The 18,089-nt window shown below is 45.8% G+C and overlaps 1 long non-coding RNA gene across 1 annotated transcript in view; it reads left to right on the forward strand.

Moving 5' to 3' along the window:
- Window positions 1-18,089, forward strand: part of LOC144898455 (uncharacterized) — a 48,554-nt gene that overhangs the window by 24,276 nt on the left and 6,189 nt on the right. Inside the window, exons 4-5 of the long non-coding RNA XR_013627328.1 lie at window positions 15,702-16,129; window positions 16,773-16,853. This is a non-coding gene — a long non-coding RNA (uncharacterized LOC144898455). The remainder of the gene's footprint in view (window positions 1-15,701; window positions 16,130-16,772; window positions 16,854-18,089) is intronic.

Genomic DNA, 18,089 nt, shown 5'->3' on the forward strand with positions numbered 1-18,089 from the left:
ATGGAGAAAGTGCGGTGACTGCAGGGAGTAGGTAAATACTGCATAAATACTGGCCTGCATTTTTGGCTCCGTACGGCCGATGGGTTGCGTACAAGAGCTCCACGGTAGCCAAGGTTTCCTGCTGCTTAAAGTGCGGCGAGCCAAAGCTTTGACAAGCACGGTAGCAGCTGGTCAGCGCCTGTTTTCATTTGGAAATAGAAAAAGCTTTCATGCTCGCACACAAAGGAGTTATCAAAGAGCCTCAGGTTGTTCTGAAACTTCCAGATGAGTTTTGAAGTTTTTGGAGCTGTTAATGGTGTCCAGGTTTTGCACCGGGGTGGCCTGGAGTCCGTATCGGGCTTTTGATGATTCCGTACCTGATCCAAAGCGTCACAGGGCTCATGCTGGACTCAAGCAGCCAGAAACCGTGTTAAACGAGGAAAGAGTATAAATAAATGTTTTCTTTCTCACCTTCTCATAGCTTTGCTTTGAATCTCATTTGATGGAGGGGAACGTTGCTGACGGGGTCGGGTGTGCTTGTTTTTCTGCAGGTGCATCACACAAGTTGCACTTTCACAAAAAGACACACGTGGGACTCCGCCGGAGCTTTAGGGCATCGGGGTATTTCATCAGAATGCTGATCCAGTCAAAGCAGCCTGGAAAAACCCAAACCTGGAGGAGAGGGGTCGGCTTGCCTTGTCAGGGTTTTGCATTCATCCTCCCAAGAAAAGGCCAGTCACTATACATCCTTTGGCTTTCTGGCTTCTATTGTTCTGCATCTTGAGTCCTCAGCGTTTTCTCCCTCTTGGAAAGTGTGGGATTATGCAAGAGGGGCAGCATCAAATGATAGGTAACACCCCCCCCCCCCCCCCCCCTTTTCCCCGCTCTAAGTCTTCTAGTTGCTGAGCATGTAAATCTGTCAAGCTTGGAAAAACACAACAGTCCAACCTGACAGGTAGCAGTAGAAGCATCGCAAACCACAGTGAATGGCACTAAAACTGTTGTGATGTGTTAATTAGCCTGATTATTCTCCGCTTAGATTATTTTCCTCCGCTTTGGTTTGCCAGTGGATGTATTTCTATGCGCTCGGTGTGCAGCCAATGATGGCATGCATGGAACAGCCAGCGAAGAAGTTGCTTATTGACATCCCAGGCCGCGTGTGCAGTGTCCCAGAAACTCAGCTGATGCTTTTAAACTTCAAGCGCATTGATTATTTGGTGTCGGTGGGTGAACCGTCTCTGAGGTTTTGCGCCTTATCTGTGGCAGCGGGTCATCTTTTCAGTCATCACGCCGTTTCTATTCCTGCCGGAACTCGCTGTCCTTTTAGCTGATGAAATCTCTCCATCGCTGCCCTTTCAAAGGGATCCCGTTCAATACTCCTTCCAAGCTGTGGAAGTATCTCATCCTGTGATGAAAGTCCACCCTGCGTCTCCAACTGGAGTGTTTCCACTAACCTAATTGTTTTATTCATTTCATTGCTTGTGTTGCTTGTTACTGGGAAATAACGGAAATGATGCCAATATAGCAATCCACAGACTCACACGCCAATAATCCACTCAACACATCAGCCCATCTATTGCATTCAACTCGGTAAATAAAAATTTAATAACACGATTAAAGTTAACTGTGCGATTCGTGGCAACACTGGAAACCAAGTGTGCTGCAATTTGCAGCACATTATTACCGGTGCTGTTTTACTGTTACTGTAAGGAGCCATTTTGGCCAGCAGCTGGTTAATGTGGGTTGGCCTGCATCAGCAATCCAAGTTGGGGTGCATAGTTGGAGTTGCAGCATTACCAATGCATCTGCAAGATTGCTGTGCTTCATGAAATGCATTTCCCGAGCCGTGGGACATGTCATCCTCTGTCACCACGCATTACACTTTGGTGGGTTGCACAGCAAACCTAACAGACGCCAGCCAAGCCTTGCAGGAAGCCGATCTGCCCAGCAACACCTTATCCCATGCATGGCAGATAGGAGTGGGGGCAGTGCAAGCAAAGGGTGTTTGGGGAAGGGTGGGGGGGGGGGTCGCAGGGCTACTTGAGCCTCTGGAGTGTGATGCATTTAGAAGGTAGTATTAACTTCTTGCTGTTGTTTTCTCCTCTTTTGTTGTCATGTGGAGTTTTGCATAGATGCATATGTCGACATCTGTGGGTTATTATTTTTACTACCGTGGAGGTTTAAACTATTCTGCTTGTTCGAAACACCCGACCTGGCCTCATGACGGCAAAACTTACTTTTGCTGTGAAAAACTGCATTGAATATTTCCTATGTTAGATGTGCTCAAATGTTGATTGTAAAGGTTTTGTCAGTGAAAAGTCTCCAAAAATATGAAACCAGCACTCAATAAGGTCCTCAAAATGTACTTTTATGCAATCACATAGTATCAGCATTTGGGAGTCAATATGAGGTGAAAGAAACGCGCTAAAAGTAGAATAGTCTGTGTGGCGTCACACACAATGGTGCATTCAAGGACTGTTGAACCAAGTCTGATCTGGACTAAATCTATCACAAATAGAAATGACGAAACGGCGACTAAAACAGGAAGCATTTTCATCCAAAAGAGTAAGACTACAAATAAAATGGCGACCACGAGGGTGAGCACAATGGCCGATGCGAAGCAGAGCAGCTGAGGCTGAGGAGGACCGCGATGAGGAGGAAGTTTCCATCCGTGACAGGTTAGGCCACAAAGGGGAGGCAGGTGGTTCGGTCATGATAAGAAATGAAAGCGGCAGCCAGACGCGCGTCGACGGGTGATGGCTTATTCTTAAAAGAGCCGGACAAGGGGAAGCCGTGATTGATTCCGGTTGCTAGTTGAAACACATTCACGGATGAAAGAGAGCCAGGGAGTTTGTGGCGTGTCACTGATGTCGCACTCGCGGCCGAGGCTCACCCGTATTCCCGTTTCCATCTTTCTGCCTTTTATGGGCGACAGAACCTGATTGCCAATGAACCGGTCAAGGTCTCGGCGGACTTGAACCCGGTCATGCCAAACAACCATCAATGACTGAGGGAGGAAAAAAAACATTGTTGTGTTTTCTAACCTTGGCGGCCATTAAGGGCCAAATGGTGTCCATCAATGCATTTGAGTCAATTATTCAATAATCCCCAGATTAGGCATGGGTCGCTATTCTGACAGTATGAGTACTTTGGGTAAAAATATTATAGTTTGAAGGTTTCACTGCATCTGCACATAAGTAATATGGTACGTCCGCCCACAACATCGAGAACATACCAAGCTGCTCTATGCTAACGGCTTTGACGGCTGCGACACCGGACGTGACAAAGGTTGTCCATGCAGCGGTCGTTGGCCCGACACGTTCTCTAAAAACGTTATGACGCACTATTTTGGTGGTTTTAAAACGGACTTTTTCATACCATGGTGTACCTTGAAACCGGTAACAGCCCACGTGTACCCCCGTTGATGGTACTACTCTGCAAGAAATGTTTGCGGGAATGTTTCGGCCATATCGGAATATCTGGATACAGCGAGGGACGACTGTACAGTATCAGTCAAGTCAGATTGTTTGTTTTTGTAGTTGTACTTTGCATTGGCATAGACCTGCAAGGCATTTTGGGAGGTGTGATATTGGTCATTTTATACATTTATCGGACATTGGACCTGATGCGATGCAAACTGCACCCACAGTGATGCTAAGTTTCCAATTACCAGCAATAGGACGGTGGCAATCAAGCTTCGCATCCTTCCACAATTGTACTTGTAACGTAATACATAACACAATGAATTCAGAAAGCTAAATGGCTTTTTCTACCTTCAAGCTCCACAAAGCGCTTTGACCCTGTTAGCACATTTACCTACGATGACGCAGCATCAGCAGCATTCCTTTTCTCTCGACATGCTGGAGAACGTCCCCAGCTATTATTCCCCCAGCCAAGCTCTTATTAAGTGAGTTGTAATCCACAGGCTACAAAGACTTGAAGTATATTTATTCCTCTCTTCTGTTTGTGCCGTAGCCTGGAGAGTTGGAACAGCGAGAGATTTCATTATCCCATTGTACCGCCGTGCAGCTAGCAACCCAGTCACCAGGCAACAAGGCCGCGCGGTCCCGGTCTTCAGTCTTATTTGAAAGTGTTTCCTTCATGCTTTCACGGGAACCACTTTTGTACACAACTGCGCACTCCGTTTTTTTTTTAAGTCTCTAAATCAGGCCTAATCCTTTTGGGTCCGACCAAAGTCCTTCACACCAACATCATGGACAATCATCAGCGCCGCAGCAGCGTGTGTGTTGGCTTACTCGGTCATGCTCAGATGAACAAACAAAGGGGTTTTCTTCTTAAAAGAAGCGGATTTATTCATCTAATGAACTTCGGATCGTCTGCCACACACACACACACGTTTGTAGTCCATCAGCAGCTCATCTTCTTACACCTCTCGCCATTTCAGTTTCTCAGAAATGATTGAATGAAAGAGGATTGCGGTTTGCTGGTAGACTTTGGTCTAGTATGAGACCCCCTACTTTGGGGGTTCAGGGTTTAGACTTGTTTTAGCTTGGTGTGGCTTACTGGTGCTCGGCGTTGCAATGTGTCGGCGATGAAGACCGGAACATTAGCGGTCTTAAAGTTACAAGCAGTACCATTACTGGCACCTAGTGACCAGTGTAGAGTACTACATAGTGTATCTGAGACATTTATTTGGAAATGTAATGAAATGGTAATTAAAGAGAGAAGTTGTTTACTTGAATTGATTGCCTAGCAGGGTGCATTAATTTTTTTTATTGGTGGTGTTGCATTTGATTGCACTTCAAATGTGGTCATATGCAGGATCATAGTTGGCGACGTCTCCTTTGGTGCTGATTGATTGGGCTTCCTGGGTGTCGGTGTTGTTGCACAAAGGCAAACCATATTAAAGATGGTCCAAAGAATTTCAGCCTCAGAGCGCCCCCCCCCCTTTCTGTTCATACCTGTCATGAGTGAAGAGGCCCCCCTCTTCCTCCCGGGCAGGTCACCTCATGGAAGGTGTGAGAAGAATCCATTACAGCCACCTTTAGATTCTCAATATCTCCACGCTCTTCCTCCCCGGCTGCGAGGATGGAACCATTCCCCCCCCCTCACCTTTCCTCTCACCACCGCTATTTATTTGTTGGGCTTTTTTTTCCTCCTAGCTAAACCAGGGATTCTCAACTGGTGGGTTGTGATGGGCGGGGGGGGTGTAATGACACGATGTCTGTGAATGCACCTCACGTTCTCTGGTACCATTCAAGGACAAAGAAGCCAAAAACTTTGTCAGCCCCAGCACGTCTAATCGAACGTTGCTGATTCCCAGTGAGCTCATATTACGTAATGCTCGTCTTTGGAAAATATTCCATTCCTAGCACAGATGTTGTGTTGCAAATAGTTTTTTGAGCAGTTTGAGTAGAAAATGTCATTTTGGATGATGGACGCTGAACTAAAGTACACAGCCGACTTGGCACCTTGACACAATGGCAGAAAGGAGAAAATGTATGATTAGCCGTCTCTGCAGGCTCGATGCCGCACGGAGGAGGAAGATGAACACGGATCATGTGTAGCTGTGTCACGTTGTGCGTTTGAAAGCACACTCCCCGTGCTTCCAATTAGCCGATGTGTTCATTAGCGCTGTCAAGAGATTAGACGTTCAGTCAGTCAGGGTGACGACCAAAACCTGACCCGTCTCTCTTTCAATTACGCCAACTTGCGAGAGAAGCAATATTTGGACCAATCAATGCTTGTGCTTCAGTGTTTCTCGCACACAAAAATGTCAGGACAACTTTGAGGATGCTCCTTTTCTTCCCGTCAAAGCCTGCGGTGCTTTGTTTGATGACCTTGAAGAAGCAGGGTGCGCTACAAACTCCCCACACTTAAAGTCAAAAGAGTGATGTTTCAGTGTCGTTGGTAAGAGAGAAAAGAAAGATGTGGCCCTTGTGTATCCATGGTTACATTGGCTTTATTGCTGTTTGTTTTGGGCCGTCGGTGCAATAAAAGTCCTGTAAGAGAAATGAAGGGGGGGGGGTATATACGAAGGGGGTATACCATCGCTCTTTCTGCCTCACAAAAACATCATAGAATTCTGAGCGAAAAAATATATCTCCTTTTCAAAGCCATCTGCTTTCCAAGGGCCTGGTGATTGGATTGCTCCTGAATGCATGCGTTCATCATGTTTTAGTTTTCCAATTAAGATTGGGGGTGCAAGGACTCTCGTGTCTTCTTATTAAAAAAAAAAAAAAAAATTCAAATGGAAAATTAAGGGTCTCTCGGAGCAGGCTTGATCAGGCTTGACCTCATTTGCGTGTTAGTGAAATACAGCAGTGACGAGTCACGCGTGCATTGGGGGGGGGCTTGTAGGGGGGCCTGGCAAGCTCCGTTTATCAGACAGCAGAAATGACACACGTCATGGTTAGAATGTTGCTACACCCTTGGGTAGTTCATATCCTGATAGGAAAAGTACCTGGCAGCTCGGACAGAAAGCAAAAAGTCACGTCTCCCCCACCCCACCCACCACCCCCCCAGACGGAAGGCCGATAGGGCATTGCAACACGCTCAAGTTGACACAAAAGAGCACAATCTTGTTCTGCAGTAACAATATTGAATGTTGCTTGTCACGGAAATGGCAGCTTCCAGGCGATATTTGGAGACGATAGACACTTGGGAGAGGTCAAGGGGTCAAGGCCAATCGATTTGCTTTCTGAACCGTAGACACCTGAGACACAAAACTTAAATAATTCCAGACTGAGCTAGCAGGCTTGTCTTTCGGTACTTTTGGACTAATGGGCCATAGTCAGCCATGAAACAGCAGCAAGTCGGTGGACTCCAAGCCCCCCAATGGATGGCTACTATTTTCTCAGGCTCAGTTTTCTACTCTGACGTCAAAGAAGACCAACTTGTGGCCACTAAATGAAGGCACTTCTCTCACCGGCGGCTCGCTATTGTTCGGGTGGGGCCTCATCATTGAGAGTGCTACCTGTTTGGGGAAGGGTACCCCCTTGGGACCCCGAGGAGAGAGCATGACAATGGTGCACATTATCCGCACCCCCTTGGGGGCCATAACTCCCCGACGTCAAGGATCCTGATGAGGAGCATTGTCTCACACTGCAGGTTCACTTTTCTTTCAAAACCTACCCAGGTGCCTTTGTGGGCACTTAAAGGTAAAATGTGTTTTTAGAAACAAGATTTGAACCTTTGGCCCTTTTTCATTCATCCAATCGTCAATATTTGATAGTCGTGAGTAGAACAGAATGGAATAGAATAACTGGAGCTCCAAGTGCTCGTATGCACTTCCTTCAACAGGGACTGAAATTGGGAAGCGGTTTCACCCAAGTAATCCTGCTAAGCAATCAACAGGCAACCGTGTGCCACGCTTTCAGACGGACGCCTTGGAAAATAAACTCTCCTGGCAACAGAGGACATAATTATGCATTTGCAACTTTGTCTTAGCTCTTATCAAACAGAAGGCTGCAGTCCTGCTTTGCTATATTGCAGTTTTTCTAAACATAGTAAAATGATGGCTGCTTCCTGACTGTCAATTATTAGTCGAGGAATATGAAAGATGAGTTATATGGAGTGTTGTGGTCACGAGGAATCAGTAAGGTTAGATTACATCACCCTTCACACGGCATTGAGTGTAACAAAAGGTTCTCCTCTCGTTCCGTGTGGAAGTGGTTTGTTCCTGTCTTTGTTCGGCTTCCCCTCTCGGTTTCAAACACTTGAAGAGGTGAGCTAGTTAGCTTGCTAGCTTGCTATGCCAGCCTTGCGTGTCCTGCATGAGACGTAAACAAAGACTAACTGGAGAGTTAGAGTGACGTTTGGGGTGTTTTTTCAATAATAAAACACATATTTAAGTCAAACAAGTTTTCCATGCAGTAACTACAAATATTCAGTTTATTAATATTGATTTGTACTTACGTATGAATTACATATTCACTTATTGCAATCGAGTCCGGAAGCATTTAACCGCAACAATCGAGGGATTACTGTACACAACTCTTCTTTTCAGTGTAGTTCTGAACATTTGATGTATAAAAGGAGTACTTTGAATAGAACAATATGGCTGATACACAAGCTTGATTCTCAAAAATATCCCATAATAATGGAACTCCTAAAAATGTACCCAAGCAAGAGCGAGCGTGATCATCCCCAGTGACAGGCCAGCACTTATCCAAGCTAATATTCATCATTCAGAAGGCATGCTCAGCAAATGAGTTATTATTTAGCAGAGTGTGATGGGGTGCCATAAAAGCTAAATGCACCGCGAGCGTGAGTTGTGCTGCAAACATGGAATTAGCCACACATTAGCATCCAAGGGCATACAAATGAGATGATGAAATGCATCGGAGCATTGAAATGCTTGCTTCTCAACAACGGCTCTGCTTGGAATATTCCTGCCATTGATCGACCGTGCCGGTCTTTTTATTTGGAGATGGAACTCACAATGCGGGGTTGGGGGGGGGTGACAGATGACACCAGATGCTTTAAAAACCTCTCTTGATTCATTAAAAAGTCACTGTCACCAGAGATGAGGCAGGGACGGGGTTAACCCCCCCCATGTGTGTGTGTGAGACACAGCTGACTGATCCTCCTCACGTCTCCAAGGGGTAATTAGCTTTGGCGTGGCCTGTCGGTGCCCTGCAAGCCTCCCCAGTCCTGGGACTCAGCTGGCTGCGTCTGTGGGGAGGAGAGCAAGCGGTGGGTCCGTTACAGTGGACGACCGCCGGGGGGGGGGGACGGGTCTTGCAGGAATAATATGCTCGTCAGTCTCCTGTCTTTGTGCAAGGAATAAGTCTGTCCTTTATCTATTCTTCTTTTCTCTTCTTTGTTGGTTTTTATTTTTATTTCCTTCAGTTTCAACTCTTTGTTATTCTTTGCTTCTGTTATTTTTTTTATCGTTTTCTACTTTCTACGTTTCAATTTGTCTACTTTTCACTCATATTTTCCCATTTATCTTGTTCAAGTTTCTTTATGCTTTTTCCTGATTACCGAGACGCCACTTCGGATCATTTTTGGATTGAGCCCTTTATATTCCGGATGCCCTTCCTGACGAATACCAATTTGGTGTAATCCTAATCTACAACTTGACTTGCTTTGCATGATGTCTACATGAGATGTTGATGAACAGTCGAGGGATTACTCTAAAGAGAAGTAAATTGTGCCTATAGAGTATCAGTAATACTCAGTGGTGTGTTTTCATTTTAAAGTAGATACATACATAGAACCAACATACGTACATATTGCCTGAAAAAGAATTGATGCCATATAGGAAAGGGCATCCCTCATGTTGTTGCAGGTAGGTTTCCAAACAAATCCATTTTTTCCAATTTTTCCTTGTTTGCTCAGTTTTCCATCAGTCCTTTGTCTCTTTCTGCACCCTGACATTGATTTTCCCCAACACGGAGCATGAAGCCTATCAATATTCCCGCTGAAGAACGGAATCAATATGCTGCAGATTCTACTGTAAAAAAACCAGAAGGTTGCGGTCGGCCATCTTTCCCTGCATGCTCCACCACAGCCTGACTTGCTAATACAGTAGCTGGATGGTGACTCGTTTAGCTGTAGCTTAGCTTAGCTCCATGCATTTACAGTCTTATTAGAGTCCACTGGTGGATAATGTGCAAGATTCCTAAATACCATTTTTCTGGGTCTGCCTGGCACATGTGACACGAACGCCTCCCCAGGGAGCCACCAGCCACCTCATCTGGTTCCTCTCTCTGTGGAGTTTCTCCCGGATGACTGTTCTTCTCACCTTATCTCCAAGGGGAGCCCAGACACCCTAAGGAGAAAACTTATTTCGGCCGCTTTTTGGTCCTGCTAATAAGCCCGAAAGACTCGTTTGCAGTGAGGGTGAGACGCCATCAGGGATGTCCATTGTCACTGATTCTGTTCGTTACTTTTGGGACAGAAGTTCTGACCGCCGTGGCCGTGACCAACTGATCTGTTAAGCATCTGCGATGAGAATCAGCTCCTCGAAGTCGTAGTCCGTGGTGGAGTGCCATCTCTGGGTTGGGGATGAGATGTGGATCTACGTTCCTACCCACACATGTGGTCAGAATTTCTCCCAGGTAAAAGATCTTTTTCTTCCCAGTTCTTGGGACCGCATTGCTACCAGAACCAGTCAATGATCAAGGAGTCAATTGTATGAACAATAACGGCGATGTATGAGGTTGCAGTGGTGGACTCCAGCATGGATGAGGAAGACTAATGAAGTTCCTAGCATGGTGGTGTACCGTGCATGTCAAGCAGCCGCCAAGCCTGTGGAGTGGAAGCCAACGTTTGCGGGTGAGAACATTGCGTCTTTGGTGTGTCCGTATCTCTTCCAGTATTTGTCCATCAGTCGTATGTATGTGTTGCACGACCAAGCCTTCTATGCACATCTGACTGAATCTAAAAGTGTAGTAATCGTAGCTAACCAGCACCAAGGTACACAATTATTTTTATTGTTGCTTTATTGTTAAAGTCCCTGCCCTCGCCACGAGTACTTTCTAATGTTCTCTCATGGATGGTCACGATCGTGTTTTTGTGCGATTGACACAATTGATCGGTCAGTGCAGACTAGCATCAATACGTGAAGATGCGGAGGCCTCAAGCTATTTAAGAATGGATGTTCTTGGAGAGAAAGTGAAACTTAAAGAACAAGAATTGAGTTGGTTTATTTAATGAAGGGGCGAGGGCTTGCCAAGCCTCATTAAAGCCTCATTAAGAATCTGACTTTTATTGTGTCCCTCAACAGAGCCTGGGAAAGCATCACAATGCCATTTTGCTAATGATCAGGTCAGCACCTTATCTATAACCCCAAGCTGTCAATCAAACGCGCTGCTTAGCTCTTAGTGGGTGCTTGGCTGAGCGAAAGGCCACAGTCTCGGCTCTAGAGCCGTCAGGACGCCGCAGGAATGGCCGAGCTAAGACATCCCAAGGAAGTAAGAAGGTGTCGGCCATCCGGGTGACCTTTTATTGGCTGTCAGGAATACTCGGGAGACTCAACCTGGAATTTGCTGTTCACGACTCGTCTACACTGCAAATGACAGACGCATGGACCCATGATGTAAATAAATATGCACAAAGCCACGGATTCATGTTAAGCAAGGCACCAGTGTATACTGTATACTGCAAGTGGCAGGACAAGAAAATACAGTAAATGACACCCAGCCCTATTTCCATGCAGTACCTGGAGATGCTGAATGTGACGCATGTCAGTCAAAGTGACGTACGTATGTCACATCGAGACGTCTGTAAACCATCTTGTTCATTAGTAGCGTGAGGCTAGTGTGCATAGCGGATCTTGAACCAATCCAGAAATAAATGTGTGTATTTCAGCTCGGGCACATCACCAGACGGCTCCGGTCTCAAAGGATGACCCCCAGACCGGGAACCCCGACCCCCAGGCTGGAGCACGTTCACTCATCTCCATTCACAGCAGACAGAAAGAGGAGCTGTCTGGCAAGCCTTAATGAACCTGGCATTTATCTAATATTTACATGCCGTGCATGATGTTAAATTAGCATGCTGGACCGCTAAGCTTCAGATTAAACAAAGCTTATCAAATGCACACAATCCATCATGCGGAGATTTACTGCAGGTGACCCATGTAGCTTAACCAAGACGCCCACTTAGTCCTGCTTCCTGTGTAACCTTCATTAAAATGTTGCACATAGGACTTATTTACAAAGCGCTGGAGCGAAACGCAGCATCTCTGCGGAGAGAAACTTTCATTCCCATCCATCACTGGCTGAAATTGCACTGGTGACAAGAGGCGAAATATCAATCAGAAGTAATTTCTTCTCACCGCCTCGGTTGTCGGAGCTGCAGTGGAATGTTGGCCTGCTGTCGTTATACATTTGTTTTGCCTTTACATCATCCTACATGGACTACAGACACGGCGAGATGTGTGAATGCTAAGCAGCCAAGGTCGTTTTGTCCCAAAAGTCCGTCTGTGACGGAAAAGGCAGGCAGACAAGTGATGTTGCATTGATCGCTTGTTCCATTAATCATCTAATAAGGCAACCATCAACGCCCCTAATGCTCATGGCACCTGAGTGGCAGTAATGGGGCTCGCGTCGGCGTGGTGGGGCCCCAGACGGCCTTGGAGGCCTGCTGTCAAGGATGGAACTGATTGCTTTTACTGGTTCCAGTAGCATGAACATCATTCCAGTCAACGCGGCCTCGTCGTACGTGTCAGACCGCATTCAGCTCGCGTGTCGCCTGCAGACACAAACACTGAAGCGCCTCGGAAAGGATTGCATCATCTCACGTGAAAACACTGCAGCCGTGGTCGAATATGAATAGAAATGTCAGGTCATTAATTAGCATTATCACAGCCGTTTTGCATATTCCATACCTGAGGCACAGCGAAATGTAGTTAGTGAATTGACCCCCCCACTAGTGGGTCACCGAGGCGTGGGCCCTGGAGGCTGGGATGTGGGCTCCGTTGATAAGACGTTTAGTATGTCTGCATTTTCACAGCAAAATATGAAATCAGACAGCTGTGTGTGTGGCGGTGTTGAAAGTAGGGAGGAACAATAATTATTGGATCGGAACGATGTCATTCCGATTGGATTAAAAACAGCTCAGACAAACCATCGTTTAAAAGCCTCAATGAGGTGAGGTTCCCCGTACTGTGCAGGTAAGCACATCAAGCGCTCTTTTCGAGTGCCTCGCAACGTTAACGGCCTTTTGGGACAAACACTTACTTTGAGAGGCATTTTGAATGCCAGTTGTAGCAAATGTTCTGATGGGGGGGGGAATCAGCGAGCACACAAACCTTACGAGCCACCTGAAACGCCAGCGCTCTGGCATTTGAAAAGTGCAAAAGGTTTGCCAGAGACCTCCATGGTGGCACACCGGCTGCTCGGAGCGTGTGCCTGAATACAGTGCACCTTGCTGGGCCACAGTCACTGATAGCAATGACAGTTGTAGTAGAAGTCATTTTTCATGAGTACTAATCGAGTGTTTTCAGAAACCTATCAACCTTGTTGATATGAAATTAAAAATGTTTGGAATGCCACTGCAAAGAGGAGAAAATGTGACGATAGCCACAGAACTGAAATGTATTGCGGGATACATTTAGGGGGAAAAAATCCCATTTGCTGAAATGTTTTCATGTTTCTGCAACTCATACCGTGGTATGTGCAGAAGATTGAATATGGAAATTATTATACGACTCTTAATAGTATTTAAAGTCAGGAGGGCGGGAAATAAAAGGTCTATTGCCTGGATGGGGGTCCGACCACAGGCACGGAGGGTCCAGTTATTTGTGCCAATGATGAAGACAGCAGTGATATGATATCGGTCTATTGTACCGGCTTACATGGAACCCCCTTCAGGTGTGTTAGTGTGCGTGTCGTGTATGTGCATCACCCACTCCAAGGTGTCTGGGAGCTGAGGGGCCCATCTGTGGACTTCCTCCTGAGCCTCTCGAGGGCCACAAAGGCTTCTAATTATCCCTGACCTTCTGGCTCCCCCCTCAGTCCGCCTCCCTCTCCGGGCTCCCGTGGCTCGTTCAGGACTGTTTTCTCCTCACGGACCCCATCCTCCCTGGCTTCGCCCCATCTCGCATTCAAAATAAGCTCTCAGCTTGGCCCCAGCCGCTAATTGCTGCCATTTCCGAGACAAAGCGGGTGTTCAGTGCGAGGCGATCCTGAAGGTCAGGCAAGGACGGGAGCACCTGTGTGCTGCTCAGCCACCATCTTTCATTGGCGGACAAAGAAGATGGTAGCTAGCCATTCCATTGTTTTTCATACTATTACCACTTTTTGAATGAATACAAAATGGAAAAATCATTTTTTTTAATACTTCAAGTTGGCGGGACTAAAATGACATAATTCGTTCCTCCATGAGTTTGTAAAAATGTGACTTTTTTCCTTGTTAGAATATGGCTCTTCTCTCCTAATACTTCACTTTATTTGGACTTTATTCTGGCAAAATGACAGCATTTTTTAATTTCTGCTTTTTAAAAATGTTCCAAATATTTCAGCTTCCTTCTTTTCTTCTTTATTCCCATAATATTTAGACTTTATTACTGCAAAATGACATTTTTCACAACCTAATTTTAAAACAATTAGAACTCCATCCATCCATTTTCTATCCCGCCTATCCTCATTGGGGGGGGGGGGGGGGGTTCTGGAGCCTAAATTACAACTTGATTCGTTTAGTCGTCATGATATTAGAACTTACTTATTTTTGTAAATTACAACTTTCTGGTTAGACTACAACTTTTTCTCAATCATCTTTTTTATAAAATTACTGCAGATTTTTCAATTTTTAAAAATTTTCCTGTTAAATAATTTTCTGACTGTGCAGCGGGCCAAGGAAGAAAATGGCTGCAGGCTGCAAATGCCTCCCAGGCCACACTTGGGACATTGGGACAACTACCCCCCCCAATGTACTGTCATGCATGAATGAGGAAAAGTGAACACAGGCAGCCTTATTGAATGTTGGATTCATCGCCCTCTTAAACGTGGACTTGCTGTTTGCCAGTTCCTAATCTAATGACCCCAAAAAAAGAAAGTGCTTTAATTGATATGGCGTCAAAGCACCTCGGACTTTGTTTTTAAATGCTAGCAATGATTTCCAACTCCCACAAAGCATCTTTTTCATCCCATGTCATTGCGGTGCATGAAAATGTCCGGTGAGTAACTGGACCGCAAACATGGGAGGCGTGGAGGCTGCAATTATGTCCCTCCTAATGTGGAGGATGGAAATAGACATGGCGGTAGAGAGCACGGCAGTTAATATCAGCGTTTCAGAACACTGCAGTAAATAATGACTCCACTCTTGCTTGCTGAAGCCTGTTGGTTTGCGCAGAAAGTGTTGCCAAGGAAACGGTGAATGAAATGAATCTGCAGTTTCATGGCAGGAGGTTGAGGCGAAATTGGACATGCGAGACAGGATATGATTTTAGACGGCACGATGGCAGTGATGTCCCGCATGCCGTCACCAAAGAGATAATTAATGACTGGAGAGAGTTGACCTTATTCTGAGTGAATATTACAACATTTCCATGACTGTAAGCACAAACTAACGTTTGACAGATCAAGCATCATCTATGACCTGTCGAATATATACAGTAGAATATGCGTGTTGAAGCTGAAAAACAAGAGCTAGCTGGTGGCTGGTGTCGTTTTTCCAAATATACTGTTTGCTTCCAAAATTTGAACAATATGGAACATATTTCCAAACAATTGATAAGATATTTGGTGACTCATGTCAGGGACCCTTTGTTGAATCTAAACTGGTATCATTGTTTTAATCTGGGTTGCAATTTGCAAATCAGTTTCCTTAGCGATTGCATCAAAGGGATTATCCACAATTTTCCTTTCCGACATTGCAGGAAGAACGTGAAATCCATTGAATCTAAAAAAAAATAATAATTCAAAGCCATATTTGATTTTTTCTGGCAAGAAGCTGCTGAGTAATGAAAGGCAAATCCTTTCTCCAGTCCTTCAGTTATGGTGGTTATGCTGGATCACATTTGAGCTTCGAGTGTTTGTGTCGGTGTCTCGCCATCAAACAAACCAGTTCGCAGGCGCTTCTTTTCCAAAACCTCCAATTGAATGTTTGGAGACGTACCTTACATATTCAGTGTTGACAACCGTGTCACTTGCTGCCTTGCACCGAGCTCTAAATTGGATGGATCCAGAGGGGCCGTCCTGGTGTGTGTGTGTGTGTGTGTGTTTGTTTCCAGGGTGTGAAGGCACCTTGTGGTTTGCATGTTTGTTCTTCCTGCACCAATGTTATCTTGTTTTCCCCTGCAATTACAGGAAAACAACACAACACGGAATTCCCCGCTTCATCCATAATGGATCAAGGGATGTCCTCACTTCTTCTGGATCACCTCCGGAAGCAGGCCTCAAACAGCCCGCCGTGTCCTGACATCCCAGGGAGAGGAGGGGGGGCCCCGTACGACAAGGACCGTGCAGCTCAGGCAGAACAAAGCTGCTCAAATATTGATCAGCGGGGCCGTCTTTGGGCTGTTTAGTCTCAGCCAAGCGGCCGCCCGTGGGACTTGGCGGCGGCTTTAAACGGCTACGCAACCAAGAGCGGAAGAGCTGGCTGGCTCGGTGGGCTTCATCCACCTTCATCCACCTTTCGCTGTTGATTCAGGCAGAACCTCCGAGGGAGGGAGAGGTGCCGCATTGATTGGCGAGGATGTTGGACGCACTTGATGGCTGCCAGCAGGCTATGAAAGGTATGATTCCACAAAACATTTTTGTTCTTTCAAAATAAATGCGTTTAAAAGCAAACACCAGCCAGGGCACACCACCTGTACCTGTACCTGCACCCTGAAGATGCTGGTTGGTTCTCACAATTAAGAATGATGGCTACAACATACGTATGGGAAAGTGGCCGTTTGTAGACCAATCACGTTGTCTGTGGTTTTGAATGTGCAAGAATGAGATGTCCTAATTGTGTCAAAATTGGAAAAAAGTAAATTCTAACCCAAATTTACTCAAGCACTTGATTTTGATGACACCGGTTCTGCGTATCAGCCCCTGCAGTAGCATATGCAGCATCGAGTGACTATGAATGGTTCTAAATCAACACAAACTAGACATGCATGATATCAAACCAAAAACAACTTTCTGATTTGCAAGAATAAGATAACCGATAATACTTTTAATGTCGATGAAAGTGTAGGTAGGAATTAGGATTAGACCAAACGTACTTGCTGATTTGTCCCAATCAAATATCATGAAATTACCACTAGCTTATCACTATCAGGACAACCCACCATCTGCTGGCCCAACAAGGTGTGCTGTATTCGGGCACACGCTCCGAGCAGCTGGTGTCTGATGAGTTTTTTTTTTTTGAAAGTGAATGTTTGTTTACAGGTGAGCTCAGGACGATACGACAGGCCATTGTCAGCAGGAGGGAAAAAGGAGGCACTTGATTTGCTCACCTGCACAGTGTAGGTAATTTGACCTCATTTTTTGCCTATTTTTGCATTGTTGGTTATCTGGGCTATTTTTCATGTCATCAGATGTATTGCTATGACATCATCCCCCCATATCAGCCACCATATGCTGGGTGATATTTTATTGGAATTGAATATGTCCCAGGCTAGTCTCCACGTTATGACATCAAACAGTCCTAATGAAGATGTGATGGCCTCAACAGTTGTTTCTCGTCTGTTTCTCTTATTGATCAAAACAAAGGCATTTTGGCGTGTGCTCGTATTTCTATTGAGCCGTCACTTTTATGGCAGCGTCTTCAGATTTGTATTGTAATTATTGATAACAGCTCAGTCCGGCTGGAGGGTGCAACGTTGGTGAGTAATGACAAGGGAGAAATTCCTGTTGGAGGGGAAAAATAAATGTTGCAAGGATTTAGCCGATGGTTTCCTTGCCGCTAGATCATTCAACACGCTCATACTTTCAATTCACTTTAGCGAAACCTTAGCAATGATGGCGCTGGCTGCCAAAGTCCTTGTTTACTAACATGTTCATCATTTTGCAGTGATGGAGTGTTGCACTATACGGATAGGTATATACAGTATGTGTGTGTGTTTGTATATGTATTGTACAGTACTATGTATGTACAATATATCTATACATGTACAGTAAATGTGTGTATGTGTATACATGCATATAATGTATGTGTATTTGTGTGTTTTGTTTTAAAGCTTACAGAGATAATGCAAGATTGATGTGGGGGGGGCAGGCTCATCTGGCCAAGTGTCTAATTAAACAAAACTTTTTTGATGAGCCTCTAACTTCAACTTCGCCGAGGTAAGCTGCCAAACCCTCTCACTCGCTCTCCGCGCTCTCCGAGCTTATTTGGATGAGCGCCATGGATTCCCCGCATGTCAACACAGCATCAGGTGCGTTTCCACTCATTCCTTGCCCATTCCGGTTTCCCATCGTCAGACCGCAGGCTGCCGAGGGGCCAACGGCTGGCCAAACACGGCCGCCTTGCCAGAATCCCGACACGAGCTGCAGATGCCCAGAGTTCCACAGGGTCCCTTCACCCTGCCGGCCATCTGGTGTCTCCGGAGCAGGTGCCAGTCGGCCATCACGCCCGCCCTCCTGTCTTCCTGAAAGACGCAGACCTCTAACACCAAAGTCCTCGCACCTCGCTTCCGCCAACACGCTTATCTCCTGCTGGGGACGCGGCCAACATGCTATGGCGGAGCCAGCGTGTTGAAGTTG

The sequence above is a fragment of the Doryrhamphus excisus genome, linkage group LG5 (genome assembly GCF_037039965.1).
Source record: "Doryrhamphus excisus strain RoL-2023G ecotype Guam linkage group LG5, RoL_Dexc_Guam_v1.1, whole genome shotgun sequence".
NCBI lineage: Eukaryota > Metazoa > Chordata > Actinopteri > Syngnathiformes > Syngnathidae > Doryrhamphus > Doryrhamphus excisus.